General features: G+C 50.4%; 1 protein-coding gene across 4 annotated transcripts in view; it reads right to left on the bottom strand.

The window, feature by feature from the left end:
- Positions 1–14,825, bottom strand: part of PPARD (peroxisome proliferator activated receptor delta) — a 72,689-nt gene extending 57,864 nt beyond the window's left edge. Inside the window, exons 1-2 of one of the 4 annotated variants that reach the window (XM_005665910.3) lie at positions 14,687–14,825; positions 11,008–11,091 (exon numbers count right to left, since the gene is read on the bottom strand). The gene's annotated coding sequence lies outside the window, so the exon portion shown is untranslated. 4 annotated transcript variants of the gene reach the window in all.

Here is a 19,720-nt window from a genome sequence, read left to right as displayed (position 1 = left end):
TTCTATTGTGGCTTACCCCAGGATTCTGAATATAGTTCCCTGTGCTCTACAGCAGGACACTATTGTTTATCCATTCTAAATATAATGGTTTGCATCTACTAACCCCAAACTCCCAATCTTTCCCTCTCTCACTCCCTCCCCCTTGGCAACCCCAAGTCTGTTCTCTATGTCTGTGAATCTGTTTCAGTTTTGTAGATAGGTTCATTTGTGCCATATTTCAGATTTGGAGAGAAGGTCTTTGATGGTGGCTAATGAACACCCATCAGGACGGGACGTGACCGTGCAAGGCAGGCTGCTCCCCTGTGACTCAACAAGCTCTGTGACTCACAGAGAACAGAGGATGGATGGACTGGTTCTGTCTCATGATGGAAGCAGAAAGGATGGCAGCATTCAGGCTGCAGTCCAGAGAGGAAGCAGCGTGTGGGCAGAAGCCCTGTGGGTGCTGGCACTAGCTCATGAGAGGCACTCTCCGGTTACCCACAGGGTGCCCAGGGTGGGGGTAAAAAAGTGAACTGAAAACACATGGCCCTGGTAGTGCAGGAGATGATGAGGCTACTCTAGGCTTGCCGGAGACAGAGGCAAGCCTCAGCCTGAGTGCAGATAAGCCTACTGGGTCAGGCAATGGGCTAGAAAACAGACAAAATGTATTTCTTTTGCTCTTTCTTCTTTTTTTTTGCTGCAACTGCAGCATGTGGAAGTTCCCAGGCCAGGGATCCAACCTGCACCACAACAGTGACAATGCTGGATCCTTAATCTGCTGTACCACAAGAGAACGCCAATAAAATATATTTCAAAAAAGTGATATACTGCAAGGATTATGAAATGCAAGTTGGAAGTAGGTACTATAAACACAGCGGGGTATTAAGATGCCAAAAGGAAAAGTCATAGGTGTCGCACACTGTAGTAGAATATAAACAGGGCTGGATTAATATAATTTTGATTAGATGCAGTCTGCAGTTTGGGAACTTACTTATCTAATGATTTTCACCTGGGCGACAAAAATTATGATCGGTCAATTTGTTTACTACAGAAGATTTTTCATGTTTCGATGACAGTCAATTTGGTGCCATTATTTAAAGCAAGTTCTGGTCAGAGTCACCTAGGATTAACCATGAAATTGGGAACACAGGCACGGCAGATTTAATCCGCAGAGACCGTCTGTGCCGGCCCCTGGATGACATCGAAGCTGACAAAATGTCCCTCTGGAAAGTTGCCAGAGCACCAGAACTGCTATGGGGTCACTATCCATCGAGCTTCCTTGAACCTTTGAAACCTGATTCTTAGAAATCCAAGCAATATCGCAAAGCCTCGAGGAGGCAGCATCCTGAGGTGTGGAGCGGCCACTCCGGCGAGTGGGAGGACCCGTGTGGCTCAGCGACGTGGGGCAGCTCACGTGCTCCGTCCTCTTGCTCCTGCAGCCCCAGCCACCTGGCGGAGCAATGGGGGAGGCAGGCCGTGGTGCAGCTCCTGGCAGCGAGGGGCAGGGAGACCAGGACGCTGCCAAGAAAGCATTTTAGGTGGGCAGCTGTGGAGGCCTCGTGGGGCAGAGGAGGAGGGTGAGGGAAGAAGTGAGGACCCCCAGACACCACACCAGAACTACCTGCTGAGAAAAGCCAACCTGCCTTGCTAGGCGCAAAGCTCCAGGCCCACAGTGACAGTGGAACTGCTTTTGCTATTCAGAAAAAGGCTGCTTTTCCCCCTCCTCTAACACTTTAAGCTGACTGTGTTTACCCACTGCTATTCCACAGGAATGATGTGACAAATACCCTACAGAGGAGAACTGAGGAACAGAGACACCAAGACAGAGAAGCGGCGAGAGGACGGAGGGCGGGCGGGCCACGGGAGGAGATTGTATAGTACTTCAGGGTCAGGGGCCATCTGACCCCTAATCTCGTCTCTGAGCTCATCTTCTACTCCCTTCCTCCCTCACTCCCCCAGCCACCTGACCCCTGACTCTTCCTCTAACACATCAGCCACGTGCCGGACCCAGGGCCTTTGCACTTGCTTTCTATCTGCCTGACAGATTCTTCCCACACATGGCTCACCTTCCTCTTTCAGCTCAAATATTACCTTCTCAGCGAGGCCTACCTTAAGCCCTCTTTGAAACTGCCATGACATCTTCCTACTTATTATTTTTCTTTTTTTGGCTTTTTTAGGGCCGCACCCACAGCATATGGAAGTTCCCAGGCCAGGGGTCAAATCGGAGCTACAGCTGCTGGCCTACATCACAACCACAGCAACAGCGGTATCCAGGCCACATCTGTGACCCACACCACAGCTTATGGCAACACCGGATCCCTGACCCACTTAGCGAGGCCAGGGATCGAACTCACATCCTCACGGATTCTAGTCGGATTTGTTTCCACTCCTACTTCATTTTTCAATATAGCATTTCTCACCATGGGACATGCTATTTACTTAATTCTGGCTCCTTCCCCTTTCCCCACAATTATTAAGAGAGCAGGAAATGTGTTTATCTGTTTTGCTCACTCCTTCATCCCCAATGCCTAGAAGAGAACCTGGCACATAGGCGGCACCCAGAAAACACCACTGCCTGACTGGAAGGAGGGGAGTGGTGGGAAGATGGACCTGGAGCATCAAGTACTCCTGATCTGAGAGAAGGTGTGGGAGGAGTTCCAAAAGCGAGGATCGGATGGCGTCTGAGGCCTTCTCTTCTGCTCCCAAGAACCCCTAAGAGGTTCCCGCAGGGAACGCACTGTCTCCAATATTAGTCTGGAAAAAGGAAGGACAGGCTTAGACTTTCAACTGCCATGAAAGGGATGCTCTAAGGCTGCCTTAAAATAAAAACGAGGATCAGCTACGCCACCACCTGTGCTTGGAGGCGGATGAACCCTGTAGTCGTTTCCTGTTGCTGCTGTAACAAACTACCACAAACTCCCTGGCTTAAAAGATTTATTCTCTTAGAATTCTGAAGGTCAAAGATCCAAAATTAGTTTCACTGGATGAAAATCAAGGTGCTGGCTGGGCCGCACGTCCTCCTATGGGCCCGGGGGAGCGCGTTTCCTCGCCTTTTCCAGCTTACAGAGCAGCTTGCCTTCCGCGGCCTCTCCCTCCATCTGCAGAGCCAGCAGGGTAGCAGCCTGCTGCAGGGACCACACTGCCCTCTCTCCTGCCTCATCTCCCATTGCCTCCTCGTCAAGGGATACTGTGATCACACCGAGCGCCTACTAGGATAATCCAGGAGAATCCCCACCTCAAGATCCTTAACTTCATCACATCGGCAAAGTCCATTTTGCCATATAAGGCAGGAGCCGGAGAGCCCAGGGGCTCTGGCCTGGATATCTTTGGGGGCCATCACCCAGCCCACCAGCACAGAAGACGGGGCTACAAGAGTTTGGAGGAAACACAGTTCAGACCTGGTCGACATGAGAGAAGAGCCGGACTGGGAGTCCTGGCAAGGCCCTGGTTCCTTCTTCTGTGGCTGCATGCCATTAGCTAGGGAGCAGGGGATTATTTTCATGCCACTGAGCCTTCTGGCCCTTGGAGGGCCTCCTTAGAAGAGAAGGGTAGTTTTGTCTTCTCCAACCTCAAGTTCCCAATGGACTGCTCAGAATGCACTCAGAGTTCCCTTGTGACACAGCGGGTTAAGGTTCCAGCACTGTCACTGCAGCAGCTCAGGAGGCTGCTGTGACATGGGTTTGATCTCTGGTCCAGGAGTTCCCACATGCTGCAGGTGCAGCCAAAAATAAAAAGAAGAGGAATGCATTTGGGACGCACATGCTGAGGATCGACGGGGGAAGCCAGCGGGATCTCAGGACTGTCCTAAAGGCGTTTTCAGGAGGGGAAGAGATGGTCTGGGCTAGAGGAACGAGCTCAGCATCCAGAACAGCAGGTGAGCTTTCCCCCATGAGACTTGCCTGGGGAGGAGGGTTCTGAGAGACCACTGGGGTCTGGGGAGAAGAGCTGCAGCGACCCCAGTGTCAGATCAGCTGCTGACGTCTGACACCAGGACGGCCAGGTGACAGTCCACGTGCTGCAGGATACCAATGCTGCCCTCCATGGCACCTCTGGGAGCTACAGCCAGGTGGCTTCTGCCCAGGCACCAAAAGACTTGGAGAAGCAAAGCAGGAGAGACACAAGCACTCTCAGAGACGGCTTTACTCTTAGGCCACGGGCCCTCTGCTGTGCACACATCATGCGGCTTCTCAGAACAATGTGAACGATTTCACTCCTCCCCAAAGCCCTCCAGGGCCCAGTGTGGTGACTGAGGAAGATAAATTCCCACTGTGAGAACTGCATGCTCATCTTACTGGTTTTACTGACACACTGGTTCACCAGTGGACCCAAATGGCTAGAAATATCTATTGGAAAATGACAGAGCTGTGGTTCTTAACCAGGGGTGGTTCTGCCCCAGAGAGGACGTGTGGCAATGTCTGGAGACATCCTAGGTTTTCTCACTGGGGGTGGGGGGGGGATGCTATTGGCATCTGGCGGGTAGAAGCCGGGCACAGTGCTCAGTGCCCTATCACACACACAGAGCCCACACATGTTACCGAGCCCAAGATGCCTGCAGCACGGGGCTGAGCCCTGTGCGAGAGGAAATGCAACAGGAGGGGACGAAAGTAATGTGAGGCTCACAAACAAGGGCTGAGGGAGGCAATGGAGAGAAACGGAGGAAAAGCGCACCCGGCTTGCTCATTTCACAGGTCCTGGCAAGTTCAAGGACAGCCTGTTTGTGAGCAGAGTGGGTCTGCAGACTGGTGTGTCCGCAGGGTGGCCTACCTGGCTCCTGCCACCCAGGCCGGGAGCGCCAAGTTGGCCTGTGCCTCCACTGGAGCAGGAGCCAATCTTGCCTCTGAGGTCACGATTCTGGATGAGGGACGTGCCAAAAGCAGGGATAAGGATCGAAGTTATAGCAGATTACCAATGAAAGCAACGAAAATCTTTAGGTGTCTAGGTACTGTTAGTATAATAACACAGAAATGCACGTAAACGTGAAGTCGCTGTCCCATAACACCTGGGAGCCTCTCCCTTCAGTATCCACCTCCGGAGAGCCCTCCTTCAAAGCTGTGTCACCATCAGCTGTGGATCACTTGGTACCCATCTCAGGAGAGTCACTGAGATGACGACAAGGCCAGGGAGAGGCGAGGCTTGGGAGATGGGACTTGAAAAGGGCACAGCACCACGCAGAACACGGGGACCCGCCCGACACCAGGTAAGACTCCCCTCCCAAATCCCGGCACCACCGCCCGTGAGTCAGGGCAGAAACCAGCTCAGGAAGGATGTTCCCGGACTCGTCACCCCAGAACCCGGCCCAGACAGACCAGCACCAACCAGCTCGTTAATCAAGTCATGACCCCACTGGCTGGGAGCTCGGAGTCATGCCCCGTCTGCCCAACACCACACGCTCCCCTGGCATCTTCACAGACAGATCGACGGAGGCAAAGCAGGGGCCCGGAGGGCTAAGCCTGGGGAGCCAGGGCCCCAGGGACCAAGGAAGGCGCCAGCTCCCTGCCCGCTCTGGAACCCACATGGCCTCTGCTCGCAGACGGAGCAGCAGCTCCTCTGGCTCATCCTTCTCATCCTCCTCCAAACTCTCTGCCGTTTCCCCCCCTGCAACCCCATTCTTCCCCTCTTTATCCCTCTACGAAGCATTCTCTACCTTGTCCCCCTTTCTTCTCACTCTTCTCGCACTTCTTCACCGTCTGTGATACTGAAACTGAAATGTATCTGAAACACCGTCAGTGGTGTTACACGGTATTTTTGTTTGTCTGTTTCTGGCCATGCCCGTGGCATGTGGAAGTTCCTGGATCAGGGACTGAACCCGCCCCACAGCAATGATCTCAGTCAGATCTTTAATGGCTGTGCCACAAGGGAACTCCTCAGTGGTGTAACATGAAGCTTTATCTTTCCTGCTTTTTATCTGATAAATTATGATTAAGTTTTTTGTTCATTTTTTGTGTGTGTCTTTTTAGGGCCATACCTGTGGCATATAGAGGTTCCCAGGCTAGAGGGTGAATAAGAGCTGCAGCTGCTGGCCTATGCCACAGCCACAGCAACACAGGATCCGAGCCACATCTGTGACCTACACCACAGTTTGTGGCAACATTGGATCCCTAAACCACTGAGCTAGGCTAGGGATCAAACCCATATCCTCACAGATACTAGTTGGGTTATTAACCCACTGAGCCACATTGGGAACATGATTAACTTTTTAATGTCTTGACAATAAAACCTAAATTAGGAGTTCCTGTCGTGGCTCAGTGGTTAATGAACCCAACTAGCATCCATGAGGATGCAGGTTCAATCCCTAGCCTCGCTCGGTAGGTTAAGGATCTGGCGTTGCCATGAGCTGTGGTGTAGGTTGCAGACACGGCCTGAATCCCTCGTTGCTGTGGCTGTGGTGTAGGCCAGCGGCTACAGCTCTGATCTGACCCCTAGCCTGGGAACCTCCATAACCTTCCGGTGCAGCCCTAAAAAGACAAAAAAAGAAAAAGAAAAAACTAAATAAAGCTGCCTTCTAACATCTGTAAGCCCTTGTAATGTCTGGTGTATCAGCATCCCTAAGTGGGGGGTGTGTGTGTGTGTGTGTGTGTGTGTGTGTGTGTGTGTGTGTGTGTGTGTGTGTGTGTGTGTGTGTGTTACTCCACCCATGCTCTGGGTACTTAATCTGTGTGGCTGAGAGTTCGAAATCAATCATTTTAGGAGTTCCCATTGTGGCGCAGCAGAAACAAATCCAACTAGGAACCATGAGGTTGTGGGTTTGATCCCTGGCCTCGCTCAGTGGGCTAAGGATCTGGCGTTAAACAGATCTGGCGTTTAAAAATAAAAGGGGGGGGAGTCATTTTAACAACAACCAGAGGAACTCAGTTTCTATATGAGGAAGAATTTCCTTACACTTAGTCCACTGCAGTAATCTCTGACTTAACCTCTTCACCTCCATTCTCTCCCCATTCATCCACCTTTTTGCAGCATTAGCATAATCACTCCTTGCTCTAAAACTGTCAATGGCTACCTACTGCCCAAAGAACAGAGGTTCACCTGCCATTTCAATGGCCTCTATCAATTAGGAATTTCCAGAGTTCCCTTTGTGGTGCAGCGGAAACAAATCCGACTAGGAACCATGAGGTTGCAGGTTCGATCCTTGGCCTCGCTCAATGGGTTAGGGATCTGGCATTGCTGTGGCTGTAGCGTAGGCTGGCAGCTGTGGCTCTGACTGGACCCCTGGACTGGGAACCACCATGTGCTGCAGGGGCGGCCCTAAAAAAAAAAGCAAAAAAAAAAAAAAAAAAACCTAGGAATTTCCTAACAGTGGTTTCCAGGAATGGAAATAGTCAGAAAATGCACCTTTGTCCTGGAAGTATCCACATAAAGGACAGGCTACCTCACATAAGAGATGCTAAAAAGAAGTATTCGCTGGTCTCCAAGGAGGCCTCTCTCCCTCCCAATGAACCATCTGACCCGGTGTTCACACCCTCTGAAGTCCTCCCCCTGGATCTGGACTGGTCCTGTGACCTAGAAAACACAGAGGAAGTGACACCGTGTGACTTCCCCAGCTAGATCATCAGAAACTTTGCTGTTTACGCCTGGATCTCTCACACACTCGCTCTGGGGGGTATGTCTGCTCAGAACAGCTGCCATGCCGTGAGAGGCACAAGGCACAGAGACAGGCCACACGCAGGCACACCAGTCAACAGCCATCACGGAGCGCAGCCGCATGAGTGGGCCAGTGCGGACGCCCAGCCCAGCCCTCGGATGACTCCTGCCTGGCCTCCACCTGCCTGCAGCAAACTGAGACCCCAGGAAAGAGCAGCCCCACTGCGCCCAGTCATCCTGCAGAACCGTGACAGACAATCAAATACCAATTTCACTTAAGACTGTCCTAGATAAGCCAATTAAAAACTAACTGTATTTGGAGTTCCCGTCATGGCGTGTCGGAGGTGAATCCAACTAGGAACCATGAGGTTTCGGGTTCAATCCCTGGCCTCGCTCAGTGGGTAGGCCGGCAGCAACAGCTCCAATTAGACCCCTAGCCTGGGAACCTCCATGTGCTGCGGGTGTGGCCTGAGAAAGACAAAATGATGAAAAAAAAAAAAAACTGTATTAAATCACGACCCTTGATAACTTTTTGTCTTTTAAATCCTTTTAAATATTCTACATAACAAAATAGAAGCTACATGACTGCTTCAAGAAAAAGCAATTGTGCCAGTGTTTCAGTTGTAAGCTAAACAGCCACTTTTCTCATGAAACATCATTTTTACTTGAAAGGAAAGAATAACAGACAAATTATCATTATTTAGACTTGGGTTTTCGACAGACTTTTTCTTGAAAATGAATGAAGAAAGAGTGCCGTTATGAAGAAGAAAACCTGACAGCATGTTACCAAAGATAAAAAGCAAGCTTTTGAAAGAAAATTCAAATTATGGAAAACGTGTACCCACTCTGGTGAGCTTCCCAGCTTCCCAATGCTTGAGGGCTTTTTCGATGAGATCAGAGGTCTTAATATGATTTACTAATATTGAAAATGAAATGTGTTAAGATCTGTATAACTAAGTGAACCAGCATTTCCCAAAGCAAAAGATCCAGCCAAAGTGCAAGATGGGCCAATGGATTTTAATGTCACCAAGAATGAAGAGTTTGTTGATAAGGTGTCAGAGTCTACATCCGACCGACCTTTAAGAACCTTCCACTTATTCAGTCTGGGTAGAGTATCAAAGAAGAATATCCACAATTACCTGTAAAAGCTATTAAAATACCCCCCTCTTTCTCAATTATGCATCTGAGTGAGGCCACATTTCCTTCATGTCCTTTAAGTAAAACAACATACTTTGAGAGACTGAACAGAGACAGTCATGAGAATCCAGCTCTCTTCTACTAAACCAAACGTTAGCAAAAACGTAAAGCGATGTCACTCCTCTCAACTTTTTGATTTTGGAAAATAGCTATTTTTCATCAAAAATGTCGTTTATGACAAATGTAACAGATTTAGTATTATTATAGTGAATGAATTTATAAATTAGTAATTTTTAAAAACTGCCTCAGTTTTAACTTCTAACATGGTAAACCAAGGTGGTTCTTGGGGTCCTTGACAATTTTTAAGAGTGTAAAGGGGTCTTGAGGTCAAAAAATTTGAGAATCGGAGTTCCCATCGTGACTCAGTGGTTAACGAATCCAACTAGGAACCATGAGGTGGCGGGTTCGATCCCTGGCCTTGCTCAGTGGGTTAAGGATCGGGCATTGCCGTGAGCTGTGGTTAGGTCACAGATGTGGCCTGGATCTGGTGTTGCTGTGGCTCTGGCGTAGGCTGGCAGCTACAGCTCCGATTGGACCCCTAGCCTGGGAACCTCCATATGCCACGGGAGCGGCCCAAGAAACGGCAAAAAGACAAAAAAAAAAAAAAAAAGTTTGAGAATCACTTTACCGTATTCTAAAGTTGACTTCAAAATAAACCAGTTTTCTTTCAAGGCCCAATCAGACACTCAGCTTCTTCGGGGACAAAGCCAATCCTCAGTGATGACCTGCTCCTCCGAATGAATATCCTTGGTCAGCACCATGTTTTTAGGACCCACTGACTCACTAATATTTAAGAAAGCTTTTTTTTGTGTGTGTCTTCTCTCACCAACTAGGTTCCATTCACTTGGGCCACAGGGACAGGCAAGGACCACATGTGGAACCATCTGTCACAGTACCTGGCCCAATGAAGTGCCTCAGATGGGAAAGACTAAGGTGACAACACCAGTTTTTGAGATTAAAAAAAAAAAAAAAAAAAAAAAAAAGCTGACGAAGTTATAGGCTCACCTTTGCCAGTGGAAACTACCAAAGAAAACTTCTAGCTGGGACTGGGAGCTCGAAACCAAGGGGTGCCCTAGACGGCTGACCCCTGACACGGACAACAGCTGCCACCGTTCATGGCTAGCTGCAGTGAAACAAGCGACAAAGCACGTCAGGTCAACCCAGCAGCTCTCCCTGCTTAGGGGAACTGTGCATCTCCTCTCCTCTCGGGGAACCTCCAGCCTCCCAAACCTGCTTCTTCCCCTCACATGGCCTTCAGAGGAAGGACTTGGGATGGCCTGGGGAACAGGAGGGGCCTCTGCCCGAGGTCTTCCTGCAAGACCCACAAACAGCCCGACCCCCACAGGCAGACAGACACAGGGGCTCAGCACCCTGTTTGGCAACAGGAAAACCCTCAGGGTGTTTAAGGCGGAGAAAGGGAAGTGAAGCTCGTAAACAGCTACTGGAACCACTGAACTTGAGAGATTAAAACAAACCAGACAGGAGCCCCCTGTTTCCCCCACCCTGGCCCACAGCCTGGCTTCCCAGACAGTTGGGACAATGAACGTCCAATTCCCCTGAGCTCCCGTCCTGAGAGTCTATAAAACCTGCCAGGTGTCTGAGAACAAACCGGGAAACAGCAATGGAACCGCGAGCACTGTTGTGACTCTGGTGAGGACCCGCTACCTCAGCGGAGACGGAGGAACAGCGCCATGTTCATGCCCAGCTCTCGTTCATATGTGTCAGCAAACCACCGACCCACGAGACGGGCAGAATCTGATTTTTTACTATCATCCTTTTCTAAGTGCTTAGGAATGTACCTGGCCTACAGCAGGCGCTCAGAAATCTTTGTTGCATAAATGAGATGATGGACACCATCTTTGTGGCCTGGCACTCACACAGGCGGAGAAGGAAGTCTGTACATGTATTTACTCAACAAGTATTTATTGAGCATCTCCTCTGTGCCAGGTACTGCCCTATACACAACGGGAAACAACACGACAGGAAACAAAATAAGTCCCCACCCTTGAGGAGTTTGTTTCAGTAAAAACCAGTAAAGGTGAAAATCTCAGCGCCACTCCCCCAAATCACGTAGGCCACAGACACTCAATAATTATTTAAGAAGTGCCCACTCTGTGCGAGTGTTGAGTACAAGTGCTAAGATAGGCCCCTGGGATCTGGGACTCAGCCCTAGTGAAATTATTTTATCTTCTAGGCAAGAATCCTAAACCTGGGATGGGTCTGCCAGTTGTCAGAGGCCCTGGGCAGGATTACCTCTTTGGTGCATCTGTCCTCATCTGTCGGTGAACAGCAGCCACTGTGTGAGTACCACGTGCATACCCAAAACACCACGCGACGCTGCAGGATAGAAAGAAACCCAACAGCTTTAGCTGAGAGGTGCTAGGGGTCAGAAAAGCAGCTCTGATATGCTGTCATTAAACATGAGGGTTCCAAGAGGGCTCCTAAGGCAGCTGGTTCCTCCTCTGTCCCTCACCCCCCGCCCCCCAAGATGCTGTGATTCTGAGCCTGAGTCAGCAGATTTTTCTCAATCCTGGAAGTAGTCTGCTCACTTCCAAGTAAGCAGACACTGCCTTTGCTGATCCTACTGGGGTGGGGCGGAAGGAGCTGGCGAGGTGAGGAAGAAGCTGGGGCCCAACAAGCCCCAGGCGTGGCAGCTCATAAATGGAGACGCCCTGATTCATGCTTGATTCCTTGACCAAAGCCCGGTGGAGACAGAACTGAAGTCACACCCCAGTCACCAGCCTCTGAGCTCAGAAGGCCAAGAATCACATGCCAGGAAGAAGATCCACATATCCGAAACCTGATGCCAGAGGCCGCTTCCTCCCTGCCAGGCCCAAGCAAGTGCAGCTCTCCTGACAGGGCAGCATGCCACTGCTCCAGGGGCTCCTTTCTCGGGACCCAAAGGCACAGAAAGAGGGCCCCAGAGTTTAGCTTCCCAGCCCGCAGGTCACAGCTAGGAGGTGAGCCTTGGTGACAGAACGGAGTTGAAGCGTTTCCAAGCAACAGGTCCAGCCCCTCCTGAGAGGCCGCCCCACCCCAGGACGTGCCAGGAGTCGCAGGCCCTGAGGACAGCTTGCACAACAGCCAGGACAGCTGCATTCTATCCAAAGAGGCTTACTAGCTTCCCAGGCCAGCATCCAACAGGGGCCGTCCTCGCCCCAGGCCCTGGGGGACGGGGTCTGAGGAACCACAGGTAGGGCTGGCAGGCTGAGTGAGGGCAATTCTTCCCCCATGGGGTGATCTATCTCACAGCAAAGGAGGAGGAAAGCAGTGGTGGAGAGGCAAGGAGAAAGGCAGCCAAACAAAAGAGCAGTTCATTAAACTAAGGAGGTGACGGGCTACACCACCTACAAGGTTAGGTCGGGGGTCTGTCTGTTCACACCTTTGAAAAAGAGAGGCAGGCTGACCCCAGCCAGCTCTGCACAGGTCACCGAATGGTAATCGATAATGATGACGACCCACACAGGTGACGACCAGGTGGACAAACTGCAAGAAGCTATCCAGCCAGGGCTGCTGGTGCCCAAGCTGCTCCCCAAGGACCAGGCCTGACTGCCTCTCAAGCCCTTCTCACCTGCCACCTCGGGGGAGGGCTCTACCCAGGGGTCCCAGACAGAGCAGCAAACTGCCCAAAAGAGTCAGGTAAGTAAAGTCCCAAGGAGCCAAAGGCTGGACAACATTACCACCAAACACACAAGCCCGACTTCATCAGAATGACTCATTAAAGCCCCAGAGGGATGTTTTCCATTGGAACGGGGGAACCCTTTTGGTCCATTCTGCCCAAATCCCCCCCCCCAAGTGCTGCTGAGCAGAGGACCCCAAGGGTCAGTGCAGAGGGGGCTGGCTCAGCCATCCACGAGCCCCTTCCTTTCACAGAAAAGGGTCTGCACACAAGAGGATTCCAAAACTTTCAAGTCTGGCCTGGCCAGTTCAGTTGGCTCTCGACCACAGCTCCTGAAGGCTGCCAATTCTGAGTCCAGTTCTGGCTCAAAGACACAGAGCATGATCCTCAAAAGAGGAGACCTAGAAACCCAGAGCCGGGGAAACAACCGGCCTTCACTTGCAAACGTGAGAGTGGGTCATGCTTTCCGAATCCTCCAAGATCAGGACTGGGCAGAAACAGAGCACACGTTATTTCCTGAAGATCTCTCCAGGGGACCAACATCAAATAAAGGAGTTCAAGCTTTCGGCCCCCCAAGAAGGTTAAACATCCAGATGCACCACGAAGGTGGTGGGTTTTTCTAGCCCCAGAGAGGACCATCTCTGTGACTGGAGGCAACTCAAATTCCTGACATGTCCAACTAATGCAGCCCCACAACCTGCCCAGACAGATATTGACCTGACACCCTATGCTACGCCTGGGCAAAGGGAACACAACTTTAGTGGCAGTCTCCTGCTTGGAGTGACAGGCTATCAAGCTCCCAAGGAAAAACGGAGGGAGGAGAACCTTCAAGAGCACCTGCTCAGGGACTGACATTAGAAGCCCCGACACATTCAGTGGGTAAGAGATGGGCAAGAAGGAAAAGTCAGCAGGTAGTCTGAACCACCAACAATAAAAGGGACAAATAGCTGCCAGCCCCAGGGCCATCAGGCTGGCAATCTATTTCAAAACTCAAACAGGAAAAAAAAAAAAAAAAAATGTTCTGGAGCCAGTACAGAGGAAAAAGGTTGAAGACCACAGGCATTCTCTGGGGCATAGCTTCTGGAGACTTCTTTTAGCTCTTGGGATGGGGTACAGGGTGGAGGGTGGGAGTGAGGGCAGAGACAGGCTGGGGTATCATGACTTAAATGTATACAGTACATCCAGAGTGTAAAGCCACAAAGCCCTGCTTCCTGGAAGGGGAAAAGGGTTGGATAAGGCCTCCAGCTACCCCTGGCACAGGTCCAATTCAGCGGCCAGTCTCTCCTCAAGGGTTCCTGGAAGTCAACAGACCCATAAAGGGGAAGTACTAGAGCTGAGATTAGAAGAATGGTCTACAAATTGGACATGATCCTTGATGCAACGCCCCAGTAAATTCTCCCACACAGACATACCTGCTATTTACCGCTGACATTCAGTCTCTTACTTCAATCGCGGGCTGAACACCCCCGCCCCCAAACCATGACTCTCTCAACTGCAGGTCAAAGGAAAGCAAAGTTGTATTTGGAACTAATGCTTCTCCCAGAAGCAGAGGCAAAGAACTGGGAGGGAAGGGAGACGGGTGTCAGGAATGCAGGGGACAGGGCTAACTGGAAGGAAATCAGAGAATGAAGCAAAAACAGGGCCTCTGGGGGCAACCTGGGTAGGAGGGGCGTAGGTTGACTGGGATTGCAGACACCGGCTGAAAAAGCCTAATACCGCGAAGAAGACGACGGGGAGCTTAACACCAGGTAAGGAAAGGATAAGGATGGGAAAAGAGAGCAGACTGAGAGAGCAAGGATGGGACGACAAAGGCAGGATAACGAGGGGTCAGAGATGATCTCCGAGGACACCCTGGGTAGAGAGGGCGACTGATTTGGGTACCAGGTAAGGGATGAAGGAAGAGCCTGGAGGCAAGGGTGGGGAGTGGGAGAGGACCTCCAACCTGAGACCCAGCTCTCAGAACACAGAAGTGGGAGGAGACGGAGTAAGAGGCCCAAAGAGGGGACACAGAGTGCGGGGTGCGGGGGGGAGGACTGGGGGGAGGCCCGCGGTTCAGGCTTAAACAGGGATGGGCGTCCAAAGCCTGGGGGCACCGGGTCAGCAGAGCGGGGCGCCTGCAGAGCAACTAACGACCGTGGACCGGCGGGGGGCCGGAGGCAACAGGAAGCAGCTGTAGCTGGGTCCAAGGACCCCTGCGGCTCCCCTACCCCACAGCCCGCCGGGCCTTGCGCTCCAGCCCCGTTGCCCGCCTCAGCTCAGGCCTGCTGCTTCCCTCCGCTGCTTGCCTATCCACTTCCCCGGATCCAGACTGACCTGACTTGGCTGCCCCCCGCGCCACCGCCACCGTCCGGCAGGCTCCGCAGGGTCCTCCGGCCCCTGCCAAAACTTTTCCCATTAATCCCAGCTCCGCGGCGGCCGTGGCGTCACACGCTGCGCGGTCCAGCCCCGCCCCCGCCAGTCGACGTCATCGCGCAGCTCGTCCCCTCCCCTTTCCCCACGCCCCCTTCCGTCCGGACCGCGGCCAATTACCGAGCTTCTGGAGACTCCCCTGAATCACCACTCCGCCCACCGCACGCTGCCCTGGGTCCGCTTAGAGCGCCCTCTGGTGCGAGCCAGTGGCGCGGCTGCTGGGGGAGGAGCCGGGGAGGAAGCTCCAAGGCTAGTAAAACAGGTGTGGCAAATATCACAAAAGGGAATTTAAAGCTGGAAGGGAATTTAGAGATTATCTCGTACCATCTCCTCATCCTTCCAGTGAAGAAACAATCCCAGAGAAGCTACGTGACTTGCAGTGAGAAGCAATGCTGAGGCTAGAACCTGGATATCCAAATTGGGTATCCAGATTCTCCTGGAGGAAACTGTGCTGCCTATAATTTTCACAAAAGGGCTTCGCTCCCTCATGAGGCTTCTGCAACTAGAAATGTATGGTTCTGGACTTCTTACCTGTCTTCCTATTTATTTAATATGCTTGCTCGCCTAAATGGGGAACATCCTCCATACTGTTGTAGAAAATTATGTCCTCGATTTGGCGGGGTGGGGTGGCAGGTACAGCATGCGAAGTTCCCAGGCTGTGGATCAAATCGGAGATGCCGGGATCGAATTCACATCCTCCTGGATACTAGTCGTGTTCGTTTCCACTTAGCCACAAGGGAGACTCGCTATTCTTGCTTCTTAACGATGGTCTTTTGTTTTGGTTTGGTTTTGGGGAAGGGTTTTTTTGGTTGCACCTGCAGCATGCAACCCGGCCAGGGATGGAACCCAATCCACAGCAAGTGACCCAGGCTGCTGCAGTGACAACACCGGATCCCTAACCCACCGCTCCGCAAAGGAATGCCTGCTTCTTTTTTTTCTTCTCTACTTTTTGAAATGAATGTACACTACTTTTGTCATTCAGATGTTAACCTCCTTGCCTTTGATATTGAAGTAATGGTTTGTAGAAGCCAAAGCCTTCCCTAAGATTTCTGCAAATTTCTGGCAGCTTTCAATTCTAAATCTCTCTGTCTCCGGGGCTCCAGCTTCTGCCAGGCTGTTGCAGTCACACGGTTCAGAAATGTCCAAATGAAACTTAGCCCTTCCCGAGAACTGCCCACACCTCTTCCCACACAAAACATTCATGGGTAGAGAGTTTAGGATGCCCCCAGCCCTGGGGCATAGTCATATGATGCACTGCAAAGTTTATTTTTATTTGTTTGTTTTTTGTTTTTTAGGGCCACACCTGCGGCATATGGAAGTTCTTAGGTGAGGGGTCAAATCAGAGCTACAGCTGCTGGCCTGCGCCACAGCAATGCTGGATCCTTAACCCACTGAACAAGGCCAGGGATTGAACCTGCATCCTCTTGGATCCTAGTCGGGCTTGTTAACCGCTGAGCCATGAAGGGAACTCCTGCAAACAGTTTAAACTCACACTCCTGACATTCTTTTAAAGTTCTTTCTGTACCCTCCTTTGAGGTTTTATGACTGGCTCTTTACCCCTTAGGGCCTGGCCTTTTCCCAAATTATTACCTCTTCTCCCTGCCCCATCCTTCTCTCCTCTATCCCATCCTCTCTGGAGAAAAAAAACCCAAATTCTTCCAGCTTCCCATTCAGGAAGAGGCATTCTAACCATTTATCTTTTTTTTTTTTTTTTTTTCCTCTTTGGCTGCCCTGAGGCATATGGAGTTCCCAGGTCAGGGATTAGATCCAAGCCACAGCTGCAACCTACATGCAGCTATGACAACACTGGATTTTTTTTTTTTTTTTTTTTTTTTTAGGGCTGTACCCATGGCTAATGGAAATTCCCAGGCAAGGAGTCGAATCGGAGCTGGCAACACCAGATCCTTAACCCACTGAGCAAGGCCAGGGATCAAACCTGTGTCCTTGTGGATAGTAGTCAGGTTACTGCTGAGCCATGATGGGAACTCCAACACTGGATCCTTTTAACCCACTGTGCTGGGCTGGATATTGAACCTGCATCCTGGCACTGCAGAGATGCCACCAATCCTTTTGTACCACAGAGAGAACTCCCTAACCATATATGTTCATCTATCTTCATCGCTAGGGTTCCTGTCAACACTCATGCCCTGAAGATCTCACTTTCTTCCTCTAAAGTCTTATTTCCCCTAATAAAGACAGTTACTTCCCTTCAAGAAATTCTAGGAGCACCATTAAATGCATTAATGCATTTTTTTTTTTTTTTGGTCTTTTTGCTATTTCTTGGGCCGCTCCCGAGGCATATGGAGGTTCCCAGGCTAGGGGTCCAATCGGAGCCGTGGCCACCGGCCTACACCAGAGCCACAGCAACGCAGGATCCGAGCCGCGTCTGCAACCTACACCACAGCTCACCGCAACGCCGGATCATTAACCCACTGAGCAAGGGCAGGGACCGAACCCGAAACCACATGGTTCCTAGTTGGATTCGTTAACCACTGCGCCACGACGGGAACTCCCATTAATGCATTTTTTAACCTCATTTCATTTTCATGTTAAAAAGAGCTATCTATCTGGAGTTCCCGTCGTGATGCAGTGGTTAATGAATCCGACTAGGAACCATGAGGTTGCAAGTTTGATCCCTGGCCTTGCTCAGTGGGTTAAGGATCCCGCATTGCCGTGAGCTGTGGTGTAGGTCGAAGACATGGCTCGGATCCTGCATTGCTGTGTCTCTGGCGTAGGCCAGTGGCTACAGCTCTGATTAGACCCCTAGCCTGGGAACTTCCACATGCCGTGGGAGCGGCCCTCAAAAGACCCCCCCCCCAAAAAAAAGAAGAGCTATCTATCTATCCTTCTTTTTTACTTAAATCGGCTTCTGTTATTTGAGTCAAAAACAGGCTGCTACAGCTTTCCCAAATCTTCATTTTGACTAGCTTTGCCCACAGGCACAGCTCATAAGGGCAAAATTTTGTCCCTGCCAAGCCCCTGCACCCCTTCTAGACCAGCCAGAGAACTCAGCTACCAAAACCTGCTCGATGCCCAATTACAATGTAACTGAAAGATAACTTACAGCATGGAACAGATCTGCTCTGCATTAAGTTCCATCTCATCCACAGCCATTGCGAGAGCCAGCCAGCAGGTGGAAGCCTCTGTAACCTCTTGAAATTGGCTTCCGACTTCCCTTCCTCCCTCATCTCACCCATGGCAAAGGCCAGAGAGGCAAATTTCAGCTGGCACCTCTTTGGCCTTGGCAGGCATTGGGCTTTAGGAAGAGGCTGGTATATCCTGGCAACTGTTTGCAACAGGCCTCTTACATTCCAGCCAGTTGCCCCACCTCCCAAACCCATAGGGGGGTCACCTGGGGCCAGTGGCTGCACTTTCTGCTGGCCCCCAGAGTTTATGGGTGTCTCTGAGGGCAGCAGAGATTGGCCATCCTTTCCTTAGTCCAGGATGCTGGTAAGGACAAAGGAGTCCTTTTCTAACCCTGGATTTAAATGACTACATAATATCTTCTCCTGCCCTCTATTAATGTCCCTTAGGACTGATAGCTTCTCATGCCAGTCCCAATGTGGGTTTGGATTCACTATCTCACACCTCCTGTGTCCCACTGTAGACTGTTCAAAATCCTGGGATGGACCCCATTTACAGATGGGGAAACTGAGGCTTAGGGATTGGCCTAAACACCACCTGCCTTCTAACAATGTCTCTAATCAGGCTTCATTCTGCCTTTCTAGCCAGGGGTCCTTCACAGTTAGTACAATCTTCAAAAATTTTGCCCCTCTAGCCCTAAAAGAATATGTACATTTTTAAGGTGATATCTAATATTCCTCTTCATTAGTTTAAAACGTAATAGTTGAAGAGGATGGATATAATTTCTATTTTATAAACATTTACATCTTAATATTAAACTACTATATTACCCTTTTAAATATATTGAATAAGACTCATATCCCATAGTGATTTGATGCTTACCATCAGCGGTCTTAAAAAATACATAAACAGGAGTTCCCGTCGTGGTGCAGTGGTTAAAGAATCCGACTAGGAACCATGAGGTCGTGGGTTCGGTTCCTGGCCTCGCTCAGTGGGTTAAGGATCTGGCGTTGCCCTGAGCTGTGGTGTAGGTCACAAATGTGGCTCGGATCCCGCGTTGCTGTGGCTTTGGCGTAGGCTGGTGGTTACAGCTCTGATTAGACCCCTAGCCTGGAAACCTCCATATGCTGCGGAAGCAGCCCCAGAAAAGGCAAAAAGTCAAAAAAAAAAAAAAAAACCATAAACAAATAGATAAACAGCAAGACTTGCTGTGTAGCACAGGAAACTATATTTAATATGTTATAATAACCTATAGTGGAAAAGAATCTGGAAAGGGATATATATATATAACTAAATCACTTTGCTGTACACCTGAAACTAACACAACATTGTATATTAACTATTAACCATTCTTCAATTTAAAAAATGATGTTTGGGAGTTCCCACTGTGGTGCAGAGGAAATAAATCCGACTAGGAACCATGAGGTTGTAGGTTCGATCCCTGGCCTCGCTCAGTGGGTTAAGGATCCGGCATTGCCATGAGCTGTGGTATAGGTCACAGATGTGGCTCCAATTAGACCCCTAGCCTGGGAATGTCTATATGTTTCAGGTGTGGCCCTAAAAAGGAAAAAAAAAAAAACGTTAATCTCACCTGAGAACACCCTACAACAAAAGCCAGAAAATACATGAGAAAAAAAAGATTAAAAAAATTTTTTTTTCTTTTCGGTTTTTTGTCTTTTGTTTTTTAGGGCTGCACCTGCGGCATATGGAGGTTTCCAGGCTAGGGGTCTAATTGGAGCTGTTGCTGCCAGCCTACGCCAGAACCACAGCAACGCCAGATCCAAGCCACGTTTGCAACCTACACCATTGCCATGGCAAAGGCCTTTGTATCCTCCACCTGTATGCTCACTTTTG

Source organism: Sus scrofa, chromosome 7 (assembly GCF_000003025.6).
Source record: "Sus scrofa isolate TJ Tabasco breed Duroc chromosome 7, Sscrofa11.1, whole genome shotgun sequence".
Taxonomy (NCBI): Eukaryota; Metazoa; Chordata; class Mammalia; order Artiodactyla; family Suidae; genus Sus; species Sus scrofa.
Note: the sequence above shows the minus strand (reverse complement) of the source record. Positions and strands in the feature narration are given on the sequence as shown.